We start from the raw sequence: 6,591 nt of genomic DNA, 5'->3' as shown, positions 1-6,591 counted from the left end.
ATACAGGGAGATGGAGGTCTGATGGGGTTTGTTTTCATTGAACATAGAACAGTACAGCACAGAACAGGCCCTTCGGCCCTCGATGTTGTGCTGAGCAATGATCACCTTACTGAAGCCAATGTATCCGCCCTATACCAGTAACCCCCCCAATTAACCTTATTTTTTAGGACACTAAGGGCAATTTAGCATGGCCAATCCACCTAACCCGCACATCTTTGGACTGTGGGAGGAAACCGGAGCACCCAGAGGAAACCCACGCACACACGGGGAGGACGTGCAGACTCCGCACAGACAGTGACCCAGCCGGGAACTGAACCTGGGACCCTGGTGCTGTGAAGCATTGATGCTAACCACCATGCTACCGTGCTGCCCACAAATCATTCCCATAATATTGTCATTGCAAAGAAAAATACATCAGCGGAAAACTTCATGTTCGGTAACTAGTCCAAGGTGCTGTCCACCGCGGCTAATCTATGATGGAAGGAGATGTTTTGCAGAGATAAAGTGCACGATAGAAAACCGCGTTTTCAACAGAAAATAAACCACAGACGAACTGACCTTCATTCAACAGACAAACAAAAAGCGCTAAGAACACAATCCCAGATTTATTTTGGAAGGAGTGGTGTATACTTGATGCTGGACGTATATATGCTGGAGTGTGATTAAATAAATGCACTGCAATCATTGAATCAGTGCTAATAAGGGATTAATGTCAAACGAAACCTGTTCTTTGAATCAAAACGGTTTGGTGGAAGATACAACGTTTTATACATGCATTTTATGTAAAATGTAATCTTTAATGAAAAGTAACTGGATTATAAAGGATGGCTTATAGTTCCAGAATGCGTGTGCGTTATCCGTTCGCTTATCGGTTGTATGTACTGATATACTTAATCGCTATGTCCCCACATGCAGATTGTTTACATTTTCAGCCTGCACATAGATATATATCCGTGTCCGCATTCTTATACTGTGTGACTACGTGTGCATATATGGGGTTGTCTATAGTGGTATATAAATACACAAAGTTTAAATACACAAGTCTATTTGATTTGTATTGGCAGCAAATTACAGGACTGATATTTCGCTTATTTTCTGTTTCCTCCTTGCGGACTTGTCCTGTGTAATTGTCAGCCCCCCATCGGGCAGTTAGAATATAGAATAATAATGTAAGGTTGCCAGTGTGGAGTCACACTACAGAATCTGGCAGTTTCTTTTCCCAATATACTCTTCAAATGAGCCTCATATAATCCTGGCTATTTAAAAATGCATTTTCGACCGACAAACTTTAGATAACCTGTTTCGTACTTCAGAACCATTGCAGTGTTTACTGGATCCTGGGAATTTTGCCACTTGTATAAACCCCTCCAAAACTGATACATTCCAAATTAAAGAATCAAACATAAAGTCATCGGGTTTACAGAGTAAAGATTGTGAGATGCGCCATTCTCTATAAGGAGAAGAAATGAAAAAGAATATGATGATTTGTAATGGCTTAAACTGACATTGCAGCTCTTTTCTGTCGGGAGCACTGTGCAATCAGCTACCAGCAAATCTGGCCAGTTTACAATTTATTCTTTATTGTCACAAGTATGAAGTTACTGTGAAAAGCCCCTAGTCGCCACATTCCATCACATGTTAGAACATACAGTGCAGAAGGAGGCCATTCGGCCCATCAAGTCTGCACCGACCCACTTAAGCCCTCACTTCCACCCCATCCCTGTAACCCAATAACCCCTCCTAACCTTTTTTTTTTGGTCACAAAGGGCAATTTATCATGGCCAATCCACCTAACCTGCACGTCTTTGGACTGTGGGAGGAAACCGGAGCACCTGGAGGAAACCCACGCAGACACGGGGAGAACGTGCAGACTCCACACAGACAGTGACCCAGCAGGGAATCGAACCTGGGACCCTGGCGCTGTGAAGCCACAGTGTTAGTCACTTGTGCTACCGTGCTGTCCCCAAATGTTCGGGTAAGCTGGTACGGGAATTGAACCTGCACTACTGGCATTGTTCTGCATTACAAACCAGCATTACAAACCAGCCCACTGAGCTGAACCAGCTCTTATAACCACATGCAAGGGGCTGTTCTCGAGTGACAGCTTTACCCGAAACACTACTTACGTAGTGTCTCCCACCCATCCTCCTCCTCTAACCAAAAAAAAAAGCTCTGTCCGTTGGATTGCTAAACTAACAAGTTTTTTATTTTTTTATTTTTCAGTAGTTGGGAAGTTAGTTCAGTGGGAATGGAGGCTAGGGCAGTTGAATGTTCCTCCTGCAGAATGTGGGAGGAAAGGGTCACCTCTCGTGTCCCTTCTGACTACATCTGCGGGAAGTGCACCCAACTCCAGCTCCTCGAGAGCCGCATTAGGGACCTGGAACTGGAGCTGGATGAACTTCGGATCATTCGGGAGGCGGAGGAGGTTATTGAGAGGAGTTATAGGGAGGTAGTCACACCTCAGGTAAAAGAAGAAAGTAGATGGGTTACCGTCAGGGGAGGCAGAGGGAACCGGCAGGCAGTGCAGGGATCCCCTGTGGTCATTCCCCTCTATAACAAGTATACCGTTTTGGATACTGTTGCGGGGGACGACTTACCAGGGGTAAGCAATAGGGCGCAGGTCTCTGGCACAGAGTCTGTCCCTGTTGCTCAGAAGGGAAGGGAGAAGAGGAACAGAGCACTTGTCATTGGGGACTCCATAGTTAGAGGAACAGACAGGAGGTTCTGTGGGAACGAAAGAGACTCACGGTTGGTGTGTTGCCTCCCAGGTGCCAGGGTTCGTGATGTCTCTGATCGTGTTTTTGGGATCCTTAAGGGGGAGGGGGAGCAGCCCCAAGTCGTGGTCCACATAGGTACCAACGACATAGGTAGGAAGAGAGATGGGGATTTGAGACAGAAATTCAGGGAGCTAGGGTGGAAGCTGAGAGCTAGAACAAACAGAGTTGTTATCTCTGGGTTGTTACCCGTGCCACGTGCTAGCGAAGTAAGAAATAAGGAGAGAGAGGAGTTGAACACGTGGCTACAGGGATGGTGCAGGAGGGAGGGTTTTGGTTTCCTGGATAATTGGGGCTCATTCTGGGGTACGTGGGACCTCTACAAACAGGATGGTCTTCACCTGAACCAGAGGGGTACCAATATCCTGGGAGGGAGATTTGCTAGTGCTCTTCGGGGGGGTTTAAACTAATTCAGCAGGGGGATGGGAACCTAAATTGTAGACCCAGTGTACAGGATGTTGAGAGTAGTGAGGTCAGGGATAGGGTTAAAAGTTCGAAAGAGGGCACCGGCAAGCAGGACGCGGGTTTGAAGTGTGTCTACTTCAATGCCAGGAGCATCCGGAATAAGGTGGGTGAGCTTGCAGCATGGGTTGGTACCTGGGATCTCGATGTTGTGGCGATTTCGGAGACATGGGTAGAGCAGGGACAGGAATGGTTGTTGCAGGTTCCAGGATTTAGATGTTTCTGTAAGAACAGAGAAGATGGTAAAAGAGGAGGGGGTGTGGCATTGTTAATCAAGGAAAGTATTACGGCGGTAGAAAGGACGCTTGAGGACTCGTCTACTGAGGCAGTATGGGCCGAGGTTAGGAACAGTAGAGGAGAGGTCACCCTGTTGGGAGTTGTCTATAGACCTCCGAATAGTCCCAGAGATGTAGAGGAAAGGATTGCAAAGATGATTCTTGACAGGAGCGAGAGTAACAGGGTAGTTGTTATGGGGGACTTTAACTTTCCAAATATTGACTGGAAATACTATAGTTCGAGTACTATAGATGGGTCAGTTTTTGTGCAGTGTGTGCAGGAGGGTTTTCTGACACAGTATGTAGACAGGCCAACAAGGGGCGAGGCCACATTGGATTTGGTACTGGGTAATGAACCCGGCCAGGTGTTAGATTTAGATGTAGGTGAGCACTTTGGTGATAGTGATCACAACTCGGTTATGTTTACTTTAGCAATGGGCAGGGATAGGTATATACCGCAAGGCAAGAAGTATAGCTGGGGGAAAGGCAATTATGATGCTATTCAACAAGATTTAGGATGTATAGGATGGGGAAGGAAACTGCAGGGGATGGGTACAATCGAAATGTGGAGCTTTTTCAAGGAACAGCTACTGCGTGTCCTTGATAAGTACGTACCTGTCAGGCAGGGAGGAAGTTGTCGAGCAAGGGAGCCGTGGTTTACTAAGGAAGTTGAAGCACTTGTCAAGAGGAAGAAGAAGGCTTATGTTAGGATGAGACATGAAGGCTCAGTTAGGGCACTTGAGAGTTACAAGTTAGCCAGGAAGGACCTAAAGGGAGAGTTAAGAAGAGCGAGGAGAGGACACGAAAAGTCGTTGGCGGATAGGATCAAGGAAAACCCTAAGGCTTTCTATAGGTATATCAGGAACAAAAGAATGACTCGAGTAAGATTAGGGCCAATCAAGGATAGTAGTGGAAAGTTGTGTGTGGAATCAGAGGAGATAGGGGAAGCATTAAATGGATATTTTTCGTCAGTGTTTACACTGGAGAAAGACAATGTTGTCGAGGAGAACACTCAGGTTCAGTCGACCAGGCTAGATGGAATTGAGGTTCACAAGGAGGAGGTGTTAGCAATTTTAGAAAATGTCAAAATAGACAAGTCCCCTGGGCCAGATGGGATTTATCCTAGGATTCTCTGGGAAGCCAGGGAGGAGATTGCTGAGCCTTTGTCCTTGATCTTTATGTCGTCTTTGTCGACAGGAATAGTGCCGGAAGACTGGAGGATAGCAAATGTTGTCCCCTTGTTCAAGAAGGGGAGTAGAGACAACCCTGGTAATTATAGACCTGTGAGCCTTACTTCAGTTGTGGGTAAAATGTTGGAAAAGGTTATAAGAGATAGGGTTTATAATCATCTTGAAAAGAACAAGTTGATCAGCGATACTCAACACGGTTTTGTGAAGGGTAGGTCATGTCTCACAAACCTTATTGAGTTTTTTGAGAAGGTGACCAAACAGGTGGATCAGGGTAAAGCTGTTGATGTGGTGTATATGGATTTCAGTAAGGCGTTTGATAAGGTTCCCCACGGTAGGCTATTGCAGAAAATAAGGAAGTATGGAATTGAAGGTGATTTAGCGGTTTGGATCAGTAATTGGCTAGCTGAAAGAAGACAGAGGGTGGTGGTTGATGGCAAATGTTCATCCTGGAGTTCAGTTACTAGTGGTGTACCGCAAGGATCTGTTTTGGGGCCACTGCTGTTTGTCATTTTTATAAATGACCTGGAAGAGGGTGTAGAAGGATGGGTTAGTAAATTTGCAGATGACACGAAGGTCGGTGGAGTTGTGGATAGTGCTGAAGGATGTTATAGGATACAGAGGGACATAGATAAGCTGCAGAGCTGGGCTGAGAGGTGGCAGATGGAGTTTAATGCGGAAAAGTGTGAGGTGGTTCACTTTGGAAGGAGTAACAGGAATGCAGAGTACTGGGCTAATGGCAAGATTCTTGGTAGTGTAGATGAACAGAGAGATCTCGGCATCCAGGTACATAAATCCCTGAAAGTTGCCACCCAAGTTAATAGGGCTGTTAAGAAGGCATATGGTGTGCTAGCCTTTATAAGCAGGGGGATTGAGTTTCGGAACCACAAGGTCATGCTGCAGCTGTACATAACTCTGGTGCGGCCACACCTGGAGTACTGCGTGCAGTTCTGGTCACCACATTATAGGAAGGATGTGGAAGCTTTGGAAAGGGTTCAGAGGAGATTTACTAGGATGTTGCCTGGTATGGAAGGAAGGTCTTACGAGGAAAGGCTCAGGGAATTGAGGTTGTTTTCGTTAGAGAGGAGAAGGCTGAGAGGTGACTTAATAGAGACATATAAGATAGTCAGAGGGTTAGATAGAGTGGACAGTGAGAGTCTTTTTCCTCGGATGGTGATGACCAACACGAGGGGACATAGCTTTAAATTGAGGGGTGAGAGATATAGGACAGATGTCAGAGGCAGTTTCTTTACTCAGAGAGTAGTAGGGGTGTGGAACGCCCTGCCTGCAATAGTAGTAGACTCGCCAACTTTAAGGGCATTTAAGTGGTCACTGGATAGACATATGGATGAAAATGGAATAGTGTAGGTCAGATAGGCTTCAGATGGTTTCACAGGTCGGCGCAACATCGAGGGCCGAAGGGCCCGTACTGCGCTGTAATGTTCTATGTTCTATGCAATGTTTGCTGATATATTCCGAAATCGAACAGGCACAATGTAAAGGAGGCAACATTGCAGTTAAAACTCCCATCTGTGTGTGCTTTTTAAGATTTCTATGGAAAAGGTCACATTTTAGGCGCAGTCCTAAAAAAAAATCAGAATCGGCTCAACATGATTATTTTTTTTAAATATTTTTATTTAAACCAGGACATGTATGAACATAAGCACATAATCAATCAAAAACATGCCAATCTCCATCATTTGACATTCTCTCCCCCTTTTCTCCCCTTAACCTTTGCCTACAGCCACTCGCATGGACAGGTCCTCAAACAGGGACATGAACAGCCTCCATCTCGCTCAGAACCCCTCCAAACCCCAAAGAGAAAATTTAATCTTCTCCAGTTTAAGGAATTCTACAACATCCCCTAACCACGCCGACACACTCGGTGGTTCT

The sequence above is a fragment of the Scyliorhinus canicula genome, chromosome 7, assembly GCF_902713615.1.
Source record: "Scyliorhinus canicula chromosome 7, sScyCan1.1, whole genome shotgun sequence".
NCBI lineage: Eukaryota > Metazoa > Chordata > Chondrichthyes > Carcharhiniformes > Scyliorhinidae > Scyliorhinus > Scyliorhinus canicula.
The sequence above is the reverse complement of the archived record's forward strand: the minus strand, read 5'-3'. Positions refer to the sequence as shown.